The sequence below is a fragment of the Elephantulus edwardii genome, unplaced genomic scaffold (genome assembly GCF_000299155.1).
Source record: "Elephantulus edwardii isolate Elephantulus edwardi_28Jun2011 unplaced genomic scaffold, EleEdw1.0 scaffold00146, whole genome shotgun sequence".
Classification (NCBI taxonomy): domain Eukaryota; kingdom Metazoa; phylum Chordata; class Mammalia; order Macroscelidea; family Macroscelididae; genus Elephantulus; species Elephantulus edwardii.
Window position 1 is genome coordinate 4,656,955 of NW_006399896.1, and position 25,715 is coordinate 4,682,669.

A 25,715-nucleotide genomic window follows, 5' to 3' on the forward strand; every position below is an offset into this window, starting at 1 on the left:
TCTGTCTTAATCTGAATGTTCAGATTTAGAGGAGTATCTGACAGACAGCAATTTGTGGAGCAGTTAAAGATAAATCCCTTATTGTGGGGGTAAGCGTTAGTTAAAGTGTTGACCCCACCCTTAGCCCAGTGCCATTACCCACTTACTTCCCAGCTCCACCCTCCACCAGGATAACCCTTCTCATCTATAATATCCCAGATAGCCCCTTCAAACTCATTTAACATAAGATCAACCAAAGACTCACATTTCGACCTCCTTTAAAAGGCATCTCTGACACCTTTCCCATCCTACTGTCCTCCTTGTGCTCCTTGGTCCTCATTGCTCAGAACTTTGTACCCATCTCTGGGACAGCCTGTGCACATGGAGGTGTGAGGCATTTATCTATGTTTCTACCTCTCTGTCAAGCTGAAATAGCCTTGAGGGTAGAGTACATGTCTTGGTATCCTTAGCTTTCCAACATCTTGTCCTACTCCTTGCAAGTTCATGATCATTGTTAAGATCCAACCATAAATTCCAATCAAGTGATAGGACCGTGGTCACAGATGTCAGAGGCATTTGTGCCTTTACCCTGGTTTAGCATGAAGTGTTTTAAAAGAAAGTCAAAATACATAGAATTTTTCTTTGGCCCCTTTTCCTTCCCCGCGTACAAGTCCTTTGAGACACTTATGCATGCTTTTGCCATTTCAGAATCTTCTTCCTTAGGTTTTTGATTCACAGAATGATTAAATATTTTTGTCATGGTGTAGACTCAAATTAACACAGACACCCAGATTGGCCTGTTCATTAGTGAAACTGAAAAATGAGACATGAAAAGTAAAAAAGGAAGAACATGCCAGGCTTATATATGTCCCAATCATTTTTAATTTATTCTCATGTTGCAAAGTCTAAAAGTATAAAATGTGGCAATCTGGAAGTGGACAAGATTACTTGCTGCTGTTGTTGCTTTTGTTATTGTTAGGTGCCTTCAACCCAGAATTTGTAAATCATACGTGAGGAGATTGCCTATTTATAGTTGGTGCATTTAATATGTTATTTGTTGTTGTTAAGTGTCATCAAGTCAACTATAACTCATAGTAATTCTATGAACACCGCATATGAACATAACTGTATCTTGCTTCATCCTCACAATCCATGCTTGAAACCACTGAGTCATTATGTTTATCCATCTCCTTGAGGGTCTTCTCCTTCACTGACCTTTCCCAGAATGATGTCTTTTTCGAAGAACCAGCTCATCTTCAATATACACCAAATAAACATGTGACAAAATCTCATCATCTTTACTTACAAAGAGCACCCTAATTGCACTTCCTCTAAGACAGATTTGTTTGTTCTTTTTGCAATCCCTGATATAGCCACTATGCTTCGCCATCACCTCAATTTAAAGGCAGCATGAATGCCTTCTCAATTCCTTGGTTTGGTCCTACTGTCAGATGCACAGGAAGCAATTGAAAATATCACTTTAATCAGGTGCACCTAAGTCTTTAACTGGTATCCATACTCTTTAGCACTTTAAAGTCAGTGACAACAGATTTTTCTAATGAAACATTTATTTTTATTTCTTGGCTGTGACTATAATGGATATTGAGTGTGAATCAAAATAAAATTAACTCTTTGACAACTTCAATCATTTCTCCAATTGTCATGATGTTGCCTTATGGTCCAGCAGTGAGGATTTCTGGATTTTTTTTTATGTTGAGATGTAATTTATATTGAAAGCTGTTTTTGTAGTTCTTTTTCAATAAATGTTTCAAGTCTTCTTCAATTTCTGCAAGTGAAGTTGTGTCACCTGCGTAGCACAGGCTGTTGATGAGTCTTCATCAGTCATGAAGCTGTGTTCTCCTTCATGCTATCCAGCTTCTCAGATTGTGTGCTCAGCATACAGACTCCATAAGTATGGAGAAAGGATACAATCATGATGCATACCTTTCCTGATTTTAAATCATGACATGATTCCTTTACCGCTCAGCCACCTGTAGCTAGAACAGTACATCAACACAGAACTACTAGAATTCAGGCGAGATTTAGAAGAGGCCTGGTTCAACTTTGTGGCATTAGGAACATAATTGCTGATATCAGATGGATCTTGACTGAAAGCAGAGAATACCAGAAGGACGTCCATGTGTGTTTCATTGACTATACAAAAGCTCTTGACTGTGTAGATCATTATGGCTAACACTGAGAAGAATGGGAATCCCAGGATACTTAATTGTGCTCATGCAAAACCTATACTTAGACCAAGAATCTGTCGTGCTAACAGAGCAATAAAACATAGTAAGATTTAACATCAAGAAAGGAGTGTGGCAGTGCTGTAAAATTTCTCCATACGTATTCAATCTGTATGCTTGACAAATCATTTGAGAAAATGAACTTTGAGAAGAAGAACGTGCACTAGGATTGGAGGAAGGTTCATCAACAACTTCTATTATGCAGATGACACAACCTTGCTTGCTGAAATTGAGGATGACTTGAAGCACTTGCTGCAGAAGGTCAAGAACTACAGTCTTCAAAATGAATTACATCTCAACACCAAGAAAACAATAATCCTAACTACAAGACCAGTAGATGACATCATGATAGATAGAAGAAAAATTAGAGTTGCCAGGGGTTTTATCTTACCTGTATTCACAATCAACATCCTCAGTACCAGCAGTCAAGAAATCAAGATGCATTACATTGGGAAAATCTACTGTCAGGGACCTCTCCAAAGAGCTGAAAAGAAACAATGTCAGCTTAAATACTAAGGTGTGACTTATCCAAGTCATAGTCTTTTTTCAATTGCTTGCTACATATCTGAAAGTTGGACAAAGAATAAGGATGATGGAAGAAAAATCAATGTCTTTGAGTTATGGGGTTGCAGAAGAGCAGTAAATATTACATGGACTACCAAAAGAATGAAGATGTCTGTATTGGAAAAAGTGTGACCAAAAGGCTCCTTGGAAGCAAGGGTGGTGAAATTTCACCTCACATACTTTGGGCATGCTATTAGAAGAGGTCACTTCTTAGAGAAGAACATCATGCTTAGAAAGGTGTAGGGTCAAAGTGGGATGGAAAGACCCTCAAAAAGATGGATTAATACAGTGACTGTAACAAAGAGTTCAAGTATATTGGAAATAGAGAAGAGGGTGAGGTTCAGATAGATATGTTGTTCATAGGGTCACTATGAGTAGCAGTCCATCTGATGGCGCATATCAACAATGCTGATTACAGCATTATTCACAATAATAAGAAGATAGAAACAGACCAAATGCCCTTCTACAAACAAATGGAAAGAGAAATTGTGATGTTCACACAATGGAATACTATGCAATATTTAAAAATAATTAACTCATAAAACACTACACAAAACCAATGAGTCTAGAAGACATTATGCTGCCTGAAAGAACAGTCACATAAAGACAAGTACTATATAAAACCATTGCTTTGGAAATAGGAAGATTATTTGGGGTGGGGGGGACACTGCAGGGAGAGCAGAAGAATAACATACAATGAAGACTAAGAAGGATCAAGGGGGAAAGATGATAAACCTGAAAAGAATGGAAAATAAGGGCATTGCAATTAACAACCTAGAACAGGACAATGTAAGAGGGAGACAGGAAGAAGGATAGAGAGGAGGATGAGAAGAAAACAATACTAGGCCAGCAGAGATTAACAAACAGATGGGTGAGTTGAAGGAATCACAGGGTACAGTGAGGATTTGAAGAGATGTTGTGATAAAATGCACTGACACATTGTAATTGATGCTGTAGGGCATTATGTATATGAATGATTGAATGAAAACCTATTTTAAAAAATAGGACTAGTAATCTATTTGTTCTCTTGGCCATCCATGGGATGTTCAGTGCTCAGTGTTCCCAAACAGCACAGCTCAAAGGCGTCAATTCTTTTCCTGTCATCCTTATATATTTTCCAGCTCTCGGAAGCCCAGCAAGTAATTGGAAAGACTATTGCCTGAATCAGATGCATCTTAGTCTTCAAACTTACGCTATTACTCCTCAATAATTTAGAAAGGTCCCTAACTGCAGATTTTCCAAAAGCAATGTGTCTCCTTATTTCCTGACTGCTCATACCAAGTGTATTGATTGTGGATCCAAGCAAGATGAAGCTGTTGACAGTTTCCGTTTCCTCTCCATCTATCATGACACTACCTGTTGGTCCTGTAGTAAGAATATTTATTTTCTTGACACTGAGATGCAACCCATACTGAAGGCTGCATTCCTTGATCTTCTACAACAAGTGCTACAAGACCTCCTTACTTTCACCACACAAAGTGGTGTCATCTTCATAACACAGGTTATTGATGAGTCTTCCTCGAATCCTGATATCACATTTCTCTTCATAGAATCCAGCTTCTCAGATAATTTGCTCAGCATATAGATTGGATAATAGGCATGGAGAAAGAATACAACTCAGGCTCACTCTCTCCCCAATCCCAAACCATCCAGTACTTCCCTGCTCTGTTCACACAACAGCTTCCCGGTCCAACTATAGGTTTCACATGAGCACAATCAAGTGTTCTGGGATTCTCAAACACAACTTATCATGATCCACACAGTCAAATGCCTTTGCATAGTCAATAAAACACAAACAGACATTCTTTTGGTAGTCCTCACTTTCAGCCAGGATCCATCTGACATCAGCAATTATATCCCTGGTGCCACAGCGTCTTTTAAATCCTGCTTGAACTTCTGGTAATTCCTTATGTACTGTTCCAGCCGTTTTTTTAATTATCTGCTGCAGTATTTTGCTTGCATGTGATATCAATGATATTGTTCGATAATTTCCACATTCAGTTGGGTCACCTTTCTTGGGAATGGGAAATTTTTAAAAAGATAAATTAATTATTGCTATCATAAAGACAAAGTGTGGGTCTATGTTATGTAGTCATTAAAAGATCCAGGTTCTTACAAGACTTTCTCATTTTCAACACCTAGCTTCCAAAAGTACCTTGGACATCAATAACCATTTGTCATATGGAAGGTGAGACATAAATTATCCAGGATGCTTTTATGCCTGCAAGTGATACACTTTAAATCTTTAAAAGCTGTCTTTAAAAGGAAAGTGGATTTTGGGAAGGTGCATTTTAACATCATGAACAGAAAAGTCCTTACCACTGGGCCAGAATGCAACATCATAATAGGTGGGGAAAGGATTAGAACTGTTAATAATTTCATCTTTCTTGGATTCACAATCCTTGGTACCAGCAGTCAGGAGATAAGGAGGTATATTGCTTTGGGCAAGTCTGCTATCAGGAACCACTTCAAAATACTGATGAACAGTGATATCAGTTTGAAAACTGAAGTGTACATGATTCAGGCCATTGTCTTTTCCATTATTTGCTATGCATCTGAGAGCTAGACAATTAAGGACAACAGAAGAATTGGTCCCTTTGGGTCATGGTGTTAGAGTAGAGTACTGAATATCTTATAGCCTGCCAAAAAAATGAACATATATGTCTTGGAAAGGGTACCGCCAAAGTGCCCCTTGGAGGCAACGATGACAAAGCTTCATCTCTCATACTTTGGACATGTTGCTAGGAGAGGCTATTCCTCAGAATAGATATAATTCTTAGAATATTGGAGAGTCTGTGAAAAAGAGGAAGACCTATATTGTGATGGATTGACATGGTGACTGCAGCAAAGGATTGCACAAAATAGGACATGACTCAGATCTGTTATTCATAGAGTTGCTGTAAATCATACTTGATTCATTAATGACCGAACTCATTGCATATTTTTTCCAAAGAAGCTTGTAGACAGACACTTTTTAATCTGAGAATAAGTACAAGCACTTCTGCTTCCTTTATGAGGTAGCTGAATTGTTGCTGATCTGTCTCATTAGATGGACCTGAAGTAGGCTTGTGACCACCACTGACCTGCCTTAAGACTCTTGCAAGTGACTTTGTCTTAATTTCTGCATCTGGACCCTCAGTGTGAGAAACTGTCAACTGAAAGACTAAAACGGTCAATGGCATAATCTTACTTGGATCTATAATCAACACTTTTAGTCCCAACAGTCAAGAAATCAGGAGATTTATTGCACTGGGAAAGTATGCAGTCAGGGACTTCTCCAAATTATTGAGAAGCAATGATGTAGGTTGAGAACTAAGGTGTGTGTGACTCAGGCTGTGGTCTTTCCAATCCCTTGCCATGAGTCTGAGAGCTGAACAAGTAAGAATAACGGGAGAAGAATTGATGCCTTTAAGGTGTGGTGTTGGAGAAAAGTACTGACTATTCCACAGACTGATAAAAGAACAAATAAATATGTCTTACAGAGGTGCAGCCAGCATGCTTCTTGGAGGCAAAAATGACAAAGCTTCATCTCATATACTTTGGGCATGTAACTAGGAGAGGGTCTTTCTTGGAGAGGGACATCATGTTTGGAAAGTTAGAAGGTCAATGAAAGAGAGGAAGATTCTCAATGAGATGGATTGGCACAGTCACTACAACAATGGACTTAAATGTGTCAGATATGATGAGGATGGCACAGAGTTCAAATCTGTCATTCATAGGGTCATTTTGGGTAGTACTTGACTCGACTGGCCCTAACAACAACACTGAGCACTGTTTGTGCCACCAGAGACTCAATTCTCATACAGTGTTGGTGAGATTGTGAAATGGTACAACAACTCTAGAAGACAGCTTTTATTTCTTCAAAAAGTTGAGCTAAGAAACTCTCAATGACCCAGATATTCCACTACTAGAAATATAACCCAAGGAAATTAGAACTGAAACACAAATGGTGATGTGTTCATAGCAGCATTATTCACCATCACAAGAACACGTAAACACCCCAAATGTCCAACTACAACTGAATGACTTGAGAAGTTGTGGTACATTTCACATAATGGAATAGTGCATAGGCAGCACTAAGAAGCAACTAGGGCAGAAAGAAATGAAATAGAACACATAAAAACTATTGTACCATTAACAAGACCAAGAGTTGATTCTTCAAAAAGGTCAACAGAATTAACAAACCACTAGCAAAGCTAACAAAGGAAAAGAAAGAAAAGACACAAATAATACAAATAAGAGATGAAAGGAGCAATGCATGGTGCTCAAGACAGTGTGGCACTGGTTGTGACAGTCACATAGATCAATGGAATGGAGTTGAGAACCCAGAAATCAGTTAATCTACTTGGGGTCAATTAACTTTTTACAAAGAGACAAAATCAGCTAAGGAGGGAAACGAAAGTGTCTTTAACAAAGAGTGTTTCATTCTCAACATAAACAGTCTTCCAAACATCCTGGAAAATCTACAACCAGGAGAGGATAAAATAGATGAATGGGACCTTCTAAGAATCAAATTTGTATGCACATCCAAAAACTTCTCCAACAGGGTAAAAGGGAAGCCACAGACCGGGAAAAAATATTTGCTAGTGAAATATCAGACAAGGAACTTACACCTAGAATTTACAAAATACTTGAGCACCACAACAGCATAATGGTAAATAATTGAAAAAATAGGCACAGGATATGAAAAGACACTTCACAAAAGAAGACATTCAGATGGCAAACAAACACATGAAGATATGTTCAAAATTCCTAGCTCTAAGAGAGATACAAATCAAAACAACTGTAAGATATCATCTCACCCCAGTAAAAATAGCAAAATTTAACAGAATAGCAAACAACAAATGGTGGTGAGATTGTGGAGAAACTGGAACCCTTATTCAATGTTGGTGGGAGTGTAAAATGGTGCAACCACTATGGAAGGCTGTATGGCACTTTCTCAAAAGGTTGAAAATAGAAATACCATTTGACCCAGCAATTCCACTTCTGGGAATTTACCCTAAAGAAACCATAACCACAACCAGAGTAGATATATGCATGCCCATATTTATTGCAGCTTTGTTTGCAATAGCAAAGAGCTGGAAACAACTCAACTCCCCATCAACAAATGAATGGATAGAGAAGCTCTGGTTTATTCACACAATGGAATGCTATGCAGCACTGAAAAACAAGGAACTCATTAAATACTATGCTAAGTGAATGACCCTAGAGGACATTATGCTGAGTGAAATATCTCAGTCACAAAAGGATAAATATTTATTAGGGCCACTATTGTAAAATAGGACTGACATTGGGGTTGATGGAAAACAGAGAAGAAGGAGAAGAATGATCTATACTGCATTGCAACAAGTGAGGGAGAGAACTGTTTAAAAGTGATATATGATTAGAATGAAGGCTGCACAGTGCAGTGGGCTTGGGGGGAGAGATTGCATAGCAATGAAATAGTTTTTCTTTTATTCATCAAAAAGAAAAGTTAATTTGGGAAGGGGGTGGGCAGGGAGAAAAGTGCAACAGTGAATGACTGGAAACCCTAAGTCTCTTTAAGCTTTCATTAATATTTATTTTTAAAAATTGAAATAAAAAACAAAGAGTGTTGGCAAAATTGGAAAACTATAGAAAACCCAAGCAAGATCCACACCTTACACTGTACGCAAAAATCAACTCAAAGTAGATCAAGGACCTAGGAGTAAAAACAAGAACTATAAACTTCATTGCAGAAAGGCTTGGAAGAACTTTAGAGGCCTTAATCCACTATGAATAGTTTTTCAAGCATCTTGAAAAATTTCCAATCAGGAGAAAATAAAATAGATGAATGGGACCTTCTAAGAATCAAATCCCTAAGAACATCAGAAACTTCTCCAACAGTGTAAAAAGAAAACCCACAGACTGAGAAAAAATGTTTGCTAATGACATATCTGATAAGGGACTCATATCTAAACTTTATAGATAGATTCATAGCTGACTTTCCAGTAGGTTTTCAGAGGCAGTAACCTCGCATGAGAAGAGAAATTGCCCATATTTCTCCTGTGTAGCAGCTGGTGAATTTGAACTACATCTTTCAGGTTGGCAGCAGAACTCCTCACCACTAAGCTACCAGAGCTTCTTTATTTTCTTTACAGGTAATAAATATTACACAGTTTTGTTAGGCTATGCAGAGCAGGTAGGCCTAAAGACTCTAAAAATGTGCTTGTTTCAGCTATTTTTAGAATAATTGAAAGTGCAAAAATTTTAGTTTGGCCTTAGGGAATGTTTGAGGAGCCTCATCTTGCAGTGGAGAAGTAAACAATTTGGGCTACCACTCAGAACCATTGCTGACTCATGAAACAACTGGCTACAGAGAGCAAAATTGGTAAAGAGAGCAAAATTGATGAGAGCTTGCATTATAATTTATAATTTCAAATGCTGGTAAGTTAGATCAGAGTCTCCATCAGGTCTGCTATGGCAGAGACTGACGACCAGTTTGGCCATCTCCACCCTGATGATACTTCCTAGTTTCCATTGCTGACCATCTGGCCTCCTATGATTTTCACTTGGTTGGCAACTAAGCAGGATTTCATTCTGCTTTATGCAGGGTCCCAATGAATCAGAGCTGACTCAAGAGCATCTAACAACAATGCAAGTAAAATGTCATAGTGTTGCTATACCTAAAGCATTTTGTTATTAATCAAACAGTGGATAATTCATATCCATCACCAACTCTGTGAGAGAAAAAAAAATGCAGCATTCTGATTTCACAGATCTAGAACCTTGGAAAGCCTGTGCAGCTGTTCTAACCTGCCCACCAAATCAGTATGCAATTCGATGGCAAGAAGGTTTTGGTTAAGTCATACAAAGAAGTATGGTGGCCTCACCTGATGGAAGGTCAGCCACCAGGCATGGCCTCAATAAGGATTACAACCTTGGAAACTCGATAGTTGCTGTTGCTGTTAGGTGTTGTCAATTCAGCTAGGACTCAGAGCAACCCTAATAGATCTGAATCCTGCTCTATCCTGTGACAGTCTCATCATCTCTCATATACTTGAACCCATAAATACAGTCATTATATTAACCCATCTTGTTGAAAGTCTTCCTCTGGTACTCTGTCTGTCCAAGCATGACATCATTTTCCAGGACTTAGCTCTTCAAACAATATGTCCAAAGTACGTGAGACAAACTTCTGCCATCCTTGCCTCTAAGGAACATCCTAGTTGTACTTTCTCCAAGATAGATTTTTGTTGTTGTTGTTCTTTTGGCAACCCATGGGGTATTCAGCACTCTGCTCCAACACCACAACTCAAAGGCATTGATTCTTCATTGTCCAACTTTCAGATACATAGCATGGCTTGGATCCAGTGCACCTTAATTTTTAAATTGACATAGTTGCTTGCTTGCACTTTGCAGAGATATTTGACAGTAAATTTCCCAGTGAAACAGGTCTTTTGATTTCTTGACTGCTTGTACCATGGGTGTTGATTGTGGATTGAAGTAAGACAAAATCAATGACAATATCAATCATCTGTAGAGTTATTAATTGGAATAAACTCAAGAGTATTGGTTTTGTTTGGGGGCAGGAACATACTATCCAACACAGATAAGAAAAGTCATTTTTCTCTTACTAGTGAAAAAACAAAAGCACAGGAAGATGGTATTGCCACCTTAGTGTTGGTAGTTATTGTTAGCTAGATGCCATCAAATCAATTATGACTTATAGCAGCCCTCTGAGACACAGATCTGAGCATTGCTCTATCCTGAGCCACTCTCACAATCTCTGATATGCTCAAGCTTATGACTGCAATCACTGTGACAATCTATCCTGTCGTGGTCATCCTCCCTTTCTCTGAACTTTCTGAGCATACTGTGTTTTCCCCAAGGACTAGCCCCTCCTGACAACATGCCCAAAGTCTGTAAAACCAAGTTTTACTGTCCTTCCCTCTAAGGAGCACCCTAGTTGCACTTTCTCCAAGACAGACTTGTTGGTTCTTTTATAAGTCCATAGATATTCAGGACTCTTCTCCAAAGCCACAACTCAAAGTCATTGATTCTTCTTCTGTCATCCTTATTCATTGTCCAGAATTCACATGCATAAGAAATAACTAAAAAGCCTATGGCTTGGATCAAGTGCACATTAGTCTTTAAACTGGGCATTCTTCAGAATTAACCAAACAGAAATTAAAAAGCAATAATTTCACACTGATGCTACGAGTTGTCATTCTCAGCACACAAAGCCAGCACTGGCCCTGGACAGGGAAAACCGTGCACGGAGAAAACATTCTACCTCTGCTCTCAGTAATCTATGCCAAGAAATTTGGAAGAGTTATGTGGCCAACTGACTGAAAGAAATAGATCATATTTATTCCCATTTTGGAAAAAGGATGATACAACAGAATGTGAAAAATATCAAATAATGTCAATATTGCATATAAGTAGTTAATTAAAAAATGTTTGAAAGAGTACATTGGCAGAAAACTGCCAGAAATTCAAACTGGATTCTGAAGAGTCACAAGGGTTATCATTGCTGACATCAGATGAATTTTGGCTAAAAGCAGAGAATACAACAAAGATGTTTTTCTGTGTTGTATTGACAACACAAAGACATTTGACTATGTGACTGATAACAAATTAACATTAAGAAGACTATAAATCCCAAAACACTTAATTATTTTATGGGAAGCCTATATGCAGACCAAGAAGCCATTGTCCAAACAGAACAAAGGGACACATATGTTTTAAAATCAAGAAAGATGTGTGTCAAGGTTGTATTCTTTCTCCGTACCTATTCAATCTGTATGTGGAGGAAATCATTCAAGAATCTGGACTATATAAAGAAGGATGTGATTTCAAAATTGGGAGGATTTTCATAAATAGCCTGCATTATGCAGATGACACAACCTTGTTTGCTCAAAGTGAAGAGGTCTTGAAGAACTTGCTGTAAAAGATCAAATACTATATATAAATAAATGTATATATATATATCCTTAAATATGGTTACTTCTCAACATCAAGAAAACAAAAATTCTCACCACTAGATCAATAAGTCTAAAGCAGGGAATACCAGAGGAATGTCTTTCTGTGTTTCATTGACTATGCAAAGGCTATGACTGTGTGGATCATAACAAACTGTGGCTGACTCTGAGAAGAATGGGAATCCCAGAACACTTGATCGTTCTAATGCGAAACCTATACTTGGACCAGGAGGCAGTCGTCAGAACAGAGCAAGGGAACACTGCATGGTTCAAAATTGGGAAGGGCGTAAGCCAGGGATGCATCCTATCTCCATACCTTTTCAACCTATATGCAGAACAGATTATCTGGGAGGCTGGGCTCTATGAGGAGAAATGTGGGGTCAAGATTGGTGGACGATTTATCAACAATCTACGTTATGCAGATGACACAACCCTGCTTGCTGAAACTGAAGAGGACCTGAAGCACCTGCTGCAGAGGGTCAAGGATTGCAGCCTACAATATGGATTGAGGCTCAATGTCAAGAAGACAAAGATTCTCGCCACTGGACCAATCGGCAGCATCAGGATGGATGGTGAAGAGATTGAGATTGTACACAGCTTTAGTTTGCTTGGCTCCACAGTCAACAGTCTTGGCACCAGCAGCCAGGAAATTAAAAGGCGCATTGCCATGGGAAAATTTGCTGCTAGGGACCTCTCCAAAGTAATGAAGAGCGATGGTGTCTCTCTGGAGACTAAGGTGCGTCTGATACAGGCTATGGCCTTCGCAATCACTTGTTATGCATCTGAGAGTTGGACAATGACTAGGGAGGATAGAAGGAGAATTGATGCCTTTGAGCTGTGGTGCTGGAGAAGAGTATTGAGAATACCACGGACTGCTAGGAAAACAAACAGATTTGTCCTGGAAAGGGTTAAACCGGGTGGCTCCATGGAGCCAAGGATTCTGAGGCTCCGTCTAACATACTTTGGACATGTTGTGAGGAGAGACCGGTCCTTGGAGAAGGACATCATGCTTGGTAGGGTGGAGGGACAGCGCAGGAGGGGAAGGCCCTCTATGAGGTGGATTGATTCAGTGACTGGGATAATAGGAATGGGAGTGTCAGAGACAGTGCGATTGGCACAGGACAGAGCGGAGTTTAGGGCTGTTGTACATAGGGTCGCTATGAGTCGCAAACGACTCGACGGCACATAACAACAACAACAAGATCAATAAGTAGCATTATAGTAGACGTACAGAAAATTGAGTTTGTCAACAGTTTAACTTTACTTGGATCCACAATCAACACTCATGATAAAAGCAGTCAAGAAATTGAAAGACTGTTCATGGAGAAAATATGCTGTCGAGGGCCTCTCCAGAGTATTGAAGAGCAATGATGTCAGTTTAGAGACTAAAGTGCACCTGAACCAAATCAGAGTCTCTGGAAGTTGGACAATGAATAACAGTAACAGAAGAAGAATTGATGCCATTGATCTGTCATGTTGGAGGAGAGTACTAAATATCCATGGACTACCAAAAGAACAGAAAGATATATCTTTGAGGAGGGGCAAACATGGTGCTCCTGAGAGGCAAATATGGTGAAACCTGTCTCAGTTATTTTGGCCATGTTTTCAGGACAGACCAATTCTTTGGGAAAAGACATATTGCTGGAAAGGTGACGCCTCAGGAAAAAGGAAGATAAACTTCAACTAGACTAATAGATACAGTGGCTGAAACAGGGGCCATTAGTATATCTGAGACGGTGAGGACGGTCTCAGACAGGGCAAGGTTCAGATCTGTTGTTCATAAGGTTTCTGTGAGTTACAGTTGACTCAGTAGTACTTACCAGTAGCAATCTCCCACATGTCACCACAGAGACATGTGGCTGATCTTAAACCTGCTACTGGGTCTAGCTGATTTTCATTCTCTTTTGAGTCCAAGTCTCCTGCTTGCTTCCATTTGATTGTGCATTTTTGACATCTGGGACCTATAGCCAGAAGCCTGTAGGCAGTAAGTGTCATTTTCCATCACTGCAAACAAGAAAATGTACCTGCCAGGGTAGTATGTGCTTCACTGGGCTGCTGACTTATTTTAAGAACGAAATCTTTCCTGTTGCTATATTTTTCATTCTGAGGTGCATGTACTCCAAACACTGATATTAATATCTAAGTCTAGTGCCGGATCAAGAGAGCTCTGGTTGCCTAGGGAGTAAGGAGCTGTGCTGCCAACCCAAAGACAAGCTGTTCTTCTGGAGAAATTGGTTCATCTCCTTCGGTGTGATTTACAGCTTCTGAAAATCCGCTGGAGCATCAGCTGTGACTTGGTCCCAGCAGCGCGCCAAGTCTGTAGTGGCACATCCGCTGTGTGTGATGAAGTAGCACCACCTAGTGACGGCTGACTGAACAGCCGCCAAATAAGTAACAACAGTAACTTTGACAAACATGTAAATATTTTGTACTTTAAAAGACATTTTCTACACATGTTCCTCTCTGCTCACAGAAGAGAGCTTGCCTAGAAGTATTATGTACTTGTGTTATTTTTAATATAGTACAAAATAGAAATAAATTCAGGGATAAGTCTCCAGCAAGAAAGCTGAGTAAGTTTTCCTCTCACCAACTTTGTTTCACCCTCTCCCGGTTTGGTGACTGTCATTTATAAATGATGAGCTTATGAGTAAGGAAAGCTAATTAGCTCCCAGGTGCCCAAAGCACAACCGCAGAGAGAGGCAAGCCTCCCACAGGATCTGATGCAATCGCCTCGTCTTTATTTAGACCTTCAACCCAGTATCTCTAAGCTTTCAGTGCACAATTAGCACCACAGCGCCTCTAAGGAGTTTAAATATCAGTGTTATTATAAGTTGGAGTTTACCACAGACATCCCTATGTGAAAAGGTGGAAAATCCTTCCACTGTGAGAAGTTGGAGTGGGCATGGAGCTGTTTGCAGGCCCCTAAACTCACTATTCCCGGCCTTGCCAATGCAAGGAAAGAGAATTATCCTGTCACCACGGCCCAATAGCTCTGCTTTTCAAGCTCCTGGTTCTTTTCAAATATATAGACCAGGGCTTCTCAATGTGGACACCACTGACATTTTGGGACAGGCTCTGTCTTCTTTATTCATGTCCAAGTTCCAGATGCAGAGCAAGTAAATTGAAAAGACCGAGCTCCATTCATAAGTTCGAATCAACAGCAACACATTTGGTTTGTTTGTTGCTGCTGTTGTTTTTGTTGTTTTTGTTTTGGTATGCTAAGGGTTTAATGAGTGGGCTCTGGTGAGACAGTCAGTAAATACAGAGTTATGCTGCCGGCTCAGAGGCCACACCTCTCTGGCAGTTCAAATCCACCAGTGGATCTCCAGGAGAAAGATTGGACATTTCCTCACACACAGTATACAGTGTCAGCAACTCAATAGAGGGTCAGACGTCAGGCCATTTCAACTCAACAGCAATGAGTTTGAAATTTGGAGAAAGCTTTATGACCTTATCTTACTTTAATCTTCACAATTCTCTGTACTGGCTCTTTAAAGAAATGTGTACTTAATACGTGAATAAACTAAAAGTCAGAGATGGGAGGTGGTTTGGTAACACAGTTGTTGATGAAAGAATTACTATTTGAAACCAGACTTTTATGACTCCAAAACCTGGGTTTATCAGTACCTCTGTAGATGACAAATGCTGTGAGTTCAGGTCACAAATATTTCTGGAACCATCTTCGTTCTCAACAATTCATCTAGTTGGAGTGTACTGTTATTGTTAAGTGCTATCAAGTCGATTTTCATTCCCAGCAATACCAGTGGACACGGTAAAACCACTTGGAGTTTTTCACATCTTTAGAAGAGCAGACAGCCAGGGTTTGTCCCATGCAGCCACTGTGTAGGTTTGAATCCCTGATGTCTAAGTTGAGCTGCAGAGCATAATGTAAATGGTTAATACTACGCTACCGGGAATCCTTTCTGAAGTATGCTGTATTCAGTCACAACTCAACTCATTCCCATTGAGTCAAAACTGACTCAGAGATGACCCTCCATTGGGTTCCTGAGTCTGCACGCTGCTAAGGAGGAGATTGCCCATCTTTCTTCTGAGGAGACACAGGTGGATTTGAACCTCTAGAGAGGCCCTGCCTTTGGGTTAGTGGCGCAACTTCCTACAGACTATGCTGTAGAGCTCCCTAACAACATGCTTTTTAAATAACCCAACTGAAAAATGGGCACGGGATGTGAACAGACACTTCACCAAAGATGGCATTCAGATGGCCAAAAAATACATTAAGAAATGTTCAAAATCCCTAGCTGTAAGAGAGATGCAAATCAAAACAACTATAAGATATCATCTCACCCCAGTCAGAGTAGCAAAATTTAACAGAACAGCAAGCAACAAATGCTGGCGAGGTTGTGGAGAAACTGGAACCCTTATTCACTCTTGGGGTGTAAAATGGTGCAACCACTATGGAAGGCAGTATGGTGCTTTCTCAAAGAGTTGCAAATAGAAACACCATTTGACCCAGCAATTCCACTCCTGGGCGTATACCCTACAGAAACCATAACTACCACCGAAGCAGATATATGCACATCCATGTTTATTGCTGCTTTGTTCACAATAGCAAAGAGTTGGAAACAACCCAAGTGCCCATCAACAAAAGAATGGATAGAGAAGCTGTGGTATATTCACACAATAGAATACTATGCAGCATTGAAAAACAAAGAACTCATGAAATATTATTCAAAATGGGTGACCCTGGAGGACATTATATTGAGTGGAATATCTCAGTCACAAAAGGACAAATATTGCATAGGGCCACTGTCATAAAATGGGACTAACATCAGGAAGACTGAGAATGAGGGGATAAATAATGTATACTTGAAACAGAAGAGGGAGACAACTATTTAAAAGGGAGATATGATTAGGTATTATTGTCATTGCAGGAGTCCAGAATGAAGGTTGCATAGCGGACTGGACTTGGGAAGGAGGGATTGTATAACAATGAAAGAATTTTTCTTTTACTTTTACTTTTCAAAGAGAAGAGTGAATTGGGAGGGGAGGGGTGGGCAGGGAGAAAAGTGCAACAAAGAATGAATGGAAATCCTAAGTCTCTGTAAACTTTCATTAAAGTTAATTTTTTTTTTAAAAAATCACAAACATCTTGTTGACAACTGTAAAAAAAAAATTATCATTCCCATGGAGTCAGAACCTACTCACAGTTGATTCTCTATTTTGTTTCTAAGGCTGTAAATCACATGGGAAGAGATTGCCTATCTTTTTCCCTCAAGGAGCCTCTGGCGGGCTCAAATCCCCATCTGGGTTACAGCCCAACTCCCTCTCCATTATGCCACCAGAGCTCCCAAGAGTATGAGAGCAGTATTTAATTATATATCCAAATTTGGGGTGAAAGTCACAAATACTATAACTATTTTCTGTAAGAAAAATCAATCCAAAGTGTTAGCACTGAGATTTTACTGCAGGTCTGCATTCAGATACCACAGCCACAAATAACAGTGCGGCCTTATTTCCGTTCCAATTTATAAGTTCTTGGAGTGCCTTAATTATCCCTCTACAAGATAAAAAGAGCTGGTTAGATCATTGCTTTTCCTGCCCTGCCTACATATATTCAAATCACTTGGAGATGAACCATAGTGTATGGGAAAAGACCCTGTGAAATGCAGTGTGAGTGGAGGAATGCATGAAACACAGTGTATATAAACAAAACACAACCTTTTGTATGTAAACCAATATAAAATTACTTTTTAGAAAAATCATTTGGGAAGCTTTTGAGACAGCATCCTTTTTAACCCCATCAGTTAAACTAGAATCTTTGGAGGTTGTTTTCAAAACTCCCAAATTACTACAAGGTGCAAAGTTTCTTCCTGAAATTCCAATTTCCCTTTGATTGGAAGCCATCTCTTCTTCCTCATGTGGTCGGACAGACTTGTCCTTGAGAATGGCTGCTATCTCTGTCCTACAGATGGTCCCTCAGTGCCTCAAGTGCCCTCCAGTCTCCTAACTAACTACATCTGGTCTCTCATTCTATAGCCAAAAAGTGTTTCATGAACCCTCACCCCTTTCCACAGCCTGTGATAGCTGAGGGTTGGAAGGAAGCTTCTTTTACAAAACACTGCAAAGAGTGGAGAAAGTGACAGAAGACAGCTGTATCAACCAAAGACTTTCATCTTCCTGGCCTCATTAATGAACACTTGCCCCACCTGACTTTAATTAGGTTAATTCTAATCCGTGCTCTTGCAGAAAGTAAGAGACTCTCTCTCTCCTTTCTGAGGATGACTCACTGTCTCCTGTTTCAGCTCCCAAAAGAGAGTGATCATGTCTCACAGAAGCGTGTCTGTGAGAAGGTTTGACTGCAGAAATGGTGCTCTGGGAGCTAAAAACCCCAGAGTCTTCATCTTTCCTGGTCTCCTGCCATCCCTATAATAGAAAGGTATCAACATTACTGTAACATACAACTAATAATAAAAGAATTTACATTGGTTAGTACTCTCAGGTGTCATACTCTGGGAAAAGTATTTATAGCTATCGTTTACTTATTCCTCACAAGTGTTCCCACTATTTGTTATCATCATCAGTCCTGTTTTACAAATGAGAAAATTGAGTTCTCTATAGTGATGGTTCCTTTTCCTCACCTCTCATTTTTGTCCTCTGCCCTTTCTGGTCTGGTTTTCGTTCCATGAGATTCAACTAATTACCGAATTATGTTTGTTTATCCCATGTTTACTGATTAATTGACTAGAAGAATAAGACTTAGAGACCACACAGCTAGAAAATAGGAAAAGGGGAATTAGTTTCCAGTCCCAAAATGGAGCTATTTGACATTTTATTATATATATATATTTTTAATATCTCCTCTAGTGTCATTGTCAACAAAACAATTCTCACCAATAGGAAACATCATGATAGATGGAGAAAAGATTGAAATTATCAACAATTTCATTTTTCTTAGGTCCACAATCAGTATACACTTGGAACCAGCAGCCAGATCAGGAGACATATTGCACTGAGAGAGTCTGTAGCCAGGATCCTTTCTAAATGATGGAGGATCGGTGAGTCAGTTTGAGGATGAAAGTGTGCCTGATTCAGGCCATGGCCTTTTCAATTACTGAGCTGCCTTTCAATTACTGTACTGCTGAGATTTGGACAATGAACGAGGATGGCAGAAAAGCTGATGCCTTTTGAGTTGTGGAATTGGATAAAAGTACTAAATATCCCATGGATTGCCAAAAGAACAAACAGATATGTCTTGGAGAAGGTGCAGACAGAATTCTCCTTGGAGGCAAAGATAGTGAAGCTTCATCTCACGTACTTTGGACACGTTGCTAGGAGAAGCTATTCCTTGGAGAGGGACAATATGCTTGGAAAGGTGGAGTGTTTGTGAAAAAGAGGAACACCCTCAATTAGGTGGATTGACACCATGACTGCAGCAATGGGCTCAAGTGTGTCAGAGATTGTGAAGATAGCACAGGATAGGATGAGGTCTATTGTTCACAGGGTCACTATGAGTCGTACTCAACTTGATGGCATCTAAAACCAATAACAACAGTCTTAATTTATCTTCAGATTTACTAAGAGGTACCTGACGGCCGACTGTTGACTTCTTTCAACAAGAAGAATCCAACAGAATTTATATTGCCGGTTGCAGGCCTAACTCTTAATAAGGCCTAGCAGCTTCTGAGTTTATATTCTTGGAAAGCAGCCACCAAGTGATAAAATCAGTCTAACGGTTTAGTGGTAAGGAGTTGTGCTGCCAAACCAAAGGAATGTGGTTCAAATTCATCAGATGCTCCACAGGAGAAAGATGGACAACCTCCTCTTGTGCAATTTACTACCTCTGAAAACTCATTGGAGTCAACTATGAGTTGGTTCTGACTCGATGGTATACAACATAACATAATAACCTATTAGAAAGAGGCTATGTGGTAAGGTCTAAAGGATGAGAGGCCACATGGTGAAGGAAAACAGATGGAGAAATATCCAGCCTCCGGACATGTTAGAGAAGTGCTGTCTTGGATTCTCCAGCCCTCTTGAGTCTCCAGGAGATTCCACCCTCCTCTGCTATCTAACTGTAACAAACACCAAGAGCCCCAACAAAGACCAGAAAAGAGCCACCAGCTGAGCCAGTCCACTCACAGAATGGTTAGATACATTGTGTGTTGTTATGTGCTATCAAGTCACCTGCAACTCATAGCGACCCTATATTTACAGCTCTGAAGCCTGCCCTGTACTGAGCCAAACTCACTAATTACAAGACGTCAACCTCCATTGCCCCAGTTACTTTATCAGTCCATTTCATCTGGGGTCTTTCTCTCCTGCTCTGTCCCTCCACCCACGAAACATGATGTCCGTCTTCAAGGATCAGTTCCTTCTGACGACATGCCCAAAGTATGTGAGACAGAGCTTCAAACTCCTAGCGTCCAAGGAGAAACTTGGTTTCACCCTCTCCAACACAGACCTATTTGTTTTCTTGGTAGTCCATAAGTTCAAGACTCTTCTTCTGTATCACAACTCAAAGGCATCTATTATTTTTCTGTCATCCTTAATCATTGTTCAGCTTTCTGATGCATAGGAAGTAATTGCAAAGACCATGGCCTGGATTGAGCACATCTAAATCTCTAGACTGACATCGTTCCTTCTCAGTACTCTAGAGAGATCCCTGACAGCAAATTTACGTAATGCAATTAGTCTTTTGATTTCTGACTACTGGTACCAAGAGTGTTGATTATGAAGACAGGCAAGCTGTGACTGTTAACAACATCAATCTCTTCTCTATCCACCATAGTGTTGCCAATTGGCCCACTGGTGAGAATCTTTGTCTTCTTAATGTTGAGCTTCAATCCATATTGAAGCCGATAGCCCTTGACCTTCTGCAGCACATGCCTCATGTCTTCTTCAGTTTCAGCAATCAAAGTTGTGTCATCTGCATAACATAGTTTGTTAATGAGTCTTCCTCCAATCCTGATGCTGCATTCCTCCTCATAAATACCAACCTCCCAGCCAAATGATCTTTTGTTCTGCATATAGACTGAAAAGGTATGGAGACAGGACTAATCCCTGATGTATTTTGAACTATGCATTGCTTCCCTGCTCTGTTGTGAGGACTGCTTCCTGGTACAAGTGTATATTTTATGTAAGCACAATCAAGTATTCTGATATTCCCATTCTCTTTAATTTGTTGTAATCCACACCATCAAATACTTCTGCAATGTCAATGAAACACAGACAGATATCCCTCTGGTACTCTTTCCTTTCTGCCAAGATCCATCTGACATTGGTGATAATATCTCTAGTGCCAAAACCTCTTTTAAACCCAACTTGTATTTCTGGTATTTCTCTGTCAATGTACTGTTCCAGTCATTTCTGGATAATCTTGAGCAAGATTTTGCTTGTAGGTGATATTGTTCAATAATTTCCATACTCTGTCAGGGTCATCATTTTTTTGGAATGGGAATAAATATGGATCTCTTCCAATCAGTTGCATTAGCACATCCAGGGCAACATTTGTTTGTTGAAATATGTCTGTTGGTATTCCACCAATTTCTGAGACTTTATTTTTTGCCAATTCCCTCAGCAGCCTGAACTTCCGCCTTAATCACCTTTGTTTCTTGATCATATGTGGTTTCTTGAAATTCTTCTGTGCAGCCAATTCTTTTGGTACAGTGACTCTGTATACTCCTTCCATCTCCTTTTAAAGCTTCCTAGGTTACTCAATATTCTGTCCGTAGCATCCTTAAGTCTACTACACCGGAGATGAAAAAGTGAGGGGGGGAAATGAGGCCGCTTTCATAGTTAAAAAGACCATTTAAAATTCATCCTACAATATTGTGAGTGACAGGATAATATCCATACGCATTTAAGAAAGACCTGTTAATACCACTATCATTCAAATTTATGCACCAAACCAAAGCCAAAGAGGAGGAAACAGATGATTTCTATCAACTTTTGCAGTCAGAAATCAATCAAACATGCAACCGAGATGGATTTAATAATAATGGGTGATTGGAATGCAAAAGTTGAGAACCAGGAAGAAGGATCACTAGTTGGAAAATATGGACTTGGTGACAGAAATGAAGATGAGGAGAGAATGATGGAATTCTGCATAATTAAGGATTTATTAATAGAAAATAACTTCTATAAGAAACAAACACAGGCTATTCACATGAATTTCACCTGATGGTATGTGCAGGAATCAGATCGATTACATCTGTGAAAGGAATTATTGGAGAAGCTCAATATCAGCAGTGAAAACTAGGCCAGGTGCCAACTACAAAACAGACCATCAACTGCTCATATGCAAGTTCAAATTAAAGCTAACAATGGTCAAATAAACTCCACAGGAACCAAAATTTGACCTTGAGTCTATCCCACCTGCATTTAAAAACCAACTCAGGAACAGGTTTGAGACCTTGAACACTAATGAACGAAGACCAGATGAGCTGTGGGAGGATATCAAGAGTATCATCCATGAAGAATGCAAAAGGTCATTATAAAGACAGAATAGAAGAAAAAACCAAAATGGATGTCAAAAGAGACTCTGAATATTACACTAGAGCATCGGAAAGCCAAAGCAAAGGTAAGAAATCAAGAAGTTAAGGAGCAGAATAGATTTCAAAGGGCAGCACTGGAAGACAAAGCAAAGTATTTTAATGAAATGAGCAAAGAACTGGAGTCCAAAAGTCAAAACAGTGTGCTCTCTTGGCATTTCTTAAGAAACTAAAGAACAAATTCAAGCCTTGAGTTGCAATACTTAAGGATACTATGGGCAGAATATTGAATGGTGATGGTGGTGGTTGTCGATTGTCGGGAGCTCTGGTAGCTTTGTGGTTGTGCTGCTAATGATGGTTGGCAATGCAGGGATGAGGTTCGAATCCATCAGCTGCTCTGTGTGAGAAAGATGGGCAATCTCTTCCCGTGCAAATTATTGCCTCTGAAAACTCACTAGAGGGTCAGTTATGGGTCCGCTTCAGCTTGATAGTACTTCATAACGTAGGGCTTGACAAGACCAGGGAGAGACATCAAATCACAGAACTTTGATTTTATGAGTTAGTTACTTAGGAGTAAATTAAATGTCTCATAGAGTGGTCACCTGCCTTCTCTCCATTTTGTCTAACCCTTTCCTCTTTCAGTGCTTTCTTCTGGAAAGAGAGTTTATACAGACCAGAAGTTAGAAGAGATGGGACAGGTTCTATCTTTCTAACACACAGAAACCATGGTTGTTAATACTGAGGGACAGGAGCGAGGACAGGTGAAGGCCACTTACTAGCTAGCCAACATCTGCTTACAGGGCCAAAGGCACAGAGTCAGGGAAATCTAGGTTCTAATCTTATTTCCGTCTTAACTGAATGGCTAATCTCATCAAAATACCTCTGAGATAGAAAAATCAGTTGGCTGTTGATTGCTCTTGGCAAGACATGAGATATTATAATCAGGCTAAGATGTTTCAGACAGAAAGAGCTGTATGAGATACAAAATCATGGTACTTGCAGGATTAGCTTGTGAGGGAGGAAGAGTTTAATATAGGATAAAAATGAAACTGACTGATGAGTCTGACCTTGATTCTGAGGACTATGAAAAGCCCCCAAAAGCTCCTAGAGCAAAGGATTGGCGAAAGACATGGACTAGGAAGGACAGTAAGAACCAGAGAACCAACAGAAGCAGCAAGGCAATGAGAAAATAAGATAGGCCATGAGAACAGAAAGTATTACAAAAGTCCACTGTGGGTGAAGAGGGACCCAAACCAGAAGTAAGTGTGAATGACGAGGTGGCATCTCCCTGTTTTCTTCCATCTAACAAAATTAACATCGTCATGGATGCTATTCATTCCATCATCAAACATTTATGGAGCACCTACTATGTACTAGACTCTATTCTTAGTGCTGGGAATATATTGGTTTTGTTATTAGCTGCCATCAAATCAACTTGACTCAGAGCGACCCTGTGAACAAGAGTTGAATCTAGTCCTGCCCTGCACCATCCACATGATCTCGTGCTGCTCAAGCCCTTTATGTAATCACTGTTGTCAATCCAAAAGTGAGGGTTTTCCTCTCTTCTGCTGACCCTCTACCTTCAACATGAAGTCTTTCTCAAAGGCCCGGTCCCTCCTGAAAATATGCCTAAAGTAAGTGAGGCAAAGCTTCGCCCTGCCTTAAGGAGCACTCTGGTTACACTTCCTCTATGGCAGATTGGTCTATGGTATATTCAACACTTTTCTTCAACACTACAATTCAAAAGCATAGATTCTTCTTTGGTCTTCTTTACTCATTGTCTTTCAGATGCATAATAAACAATTGAAAAAACCTACAAATTGGTTCAAGTGTACCTTAGTTTTTAAATTGACATCCTTGCTCTTTAGCTCTTTGGAGAGGTCCTTAACTGCAGATTATCCTAAATGAAACACATCTTTTTATTTATTGACTGCTTTACCACAGATATTGGTAGTGGATCCAAGTAAAATAAACTCAATGACAACTTCAATTTTTTTTCTTCATCATCCAGAGCTTCCCAACGCTAAGACATCTATGTTGTTGTTTTGTACCATCGAGTCAGAATCGACCCATAGTTTACCCTCCAGCAGTTTTGCAAAGTCAGTTAATTGCACAGGAGATTACCCATCCTTCAGCTGAGCAGCTGGTGGATTTAAATTATGTACCTTCGAAGAGCAATGATGTCACTCTAGAGAATAAGGTGTGCCAGATACAGGTCATGGTCTTTGCAATCATTTGCTATGCATCGGAGAGCTGGACAATGACTGGGGATGAAGGAGAATTGATGCCTTTGAGCTGTGGTGCTGGAGAAGAGTATTGAATATACCATGATGGACTGTTAAGAGAACGAATATATTTGACCTGAAGAGGGTTAAATCAGGCTGCTCCTTGGAGGCAAGGATTCTGGGGCTTCGTCTAACATACTTTGGACATGTTGCAAGGAGGGACCAGTCCCTGGAGAGGGACCAGTCCCTGGAGAGGGAGGATGGAGGGACAGCGCAGGAGGGGAAGGCCCTATATGAGATGGACTGATTCAGTGAATGGGATAATGGGGGTAGGTATGTTAGAGATAGTGAGATTGGCACAGTATAGAGCAGGATTTAGGGCTGTTGTACATAGATAGGGTAGCTATGAGTCGCAGGCAACTCCACGGCACTTAACTACCTAGCAACAACCTTTGAGATTAGAGAGTTCTGGTGACCTAGGGGTAAAAAGCTGTGCTACAGTCCCGAGGGCACGCAGTTCAAATCCATCAGCTTCTCTGTGGGAAAAGGCATGGGAAATCTCCTTCAGTGTGATTTACTGCCTCTGAAAACCCACAGACAGGTCAGCTATTGGTCAGTTTCAACTCAAAGGTCCACACTACCACCTTTGGGATTGCAAAGCAACTTCTCACCAACCAGCTGGCGGGACATCAGTAATTAATATAACGGATTCTATAGCTAAAGTTTTCAAAAGAGACGCATTCTTTGCAGGAAGGGTTAAAAAGCAGGTGCGTGAGCCACCTGGAAAGCCACTGGAAGCCAAGCCTGGAGCACTTCACCTGCAGTTACGCGAAGTGGCCGGGAGGTGGCACTGTGGCACAAGAACTGGAAAGCACGCGTCCAGCCACTCTTCCCAAACGAGTTCTCTAACTGTGGCCAGCGTGGCCTGCGGTGCTGCAGGTCTAGTAGGGCTGATACATCAGTTGGTGGCCCGGGCCCTCCTGATCCAGGGCACTGAGCGGAAGGAATATTGTACTTGTTGTTTGGTGCTAGCCAGTCAAATTCACCCATAGTGAACCTACCAACAACACATCTGATTCCCGCCCGAAAGATCCTGTGCCATCCTCATGATCTCATGATCATTAAGTCTGAGCTTATTGTTAAAGTCGTCATGTCACTGTAGAAAGGAGGCGGGGGTGGGGGGGTGGGTTGGAGAGTGACTCTAAGATTAACAGCCCAGCTGCCTGGGAAGCTAGTGTTTGTATTTCTCAGGGTTTTTCCTGGTTTCAGAGAGCCACGTAACTAGAAATCACTTGGACAAAGTGCCAA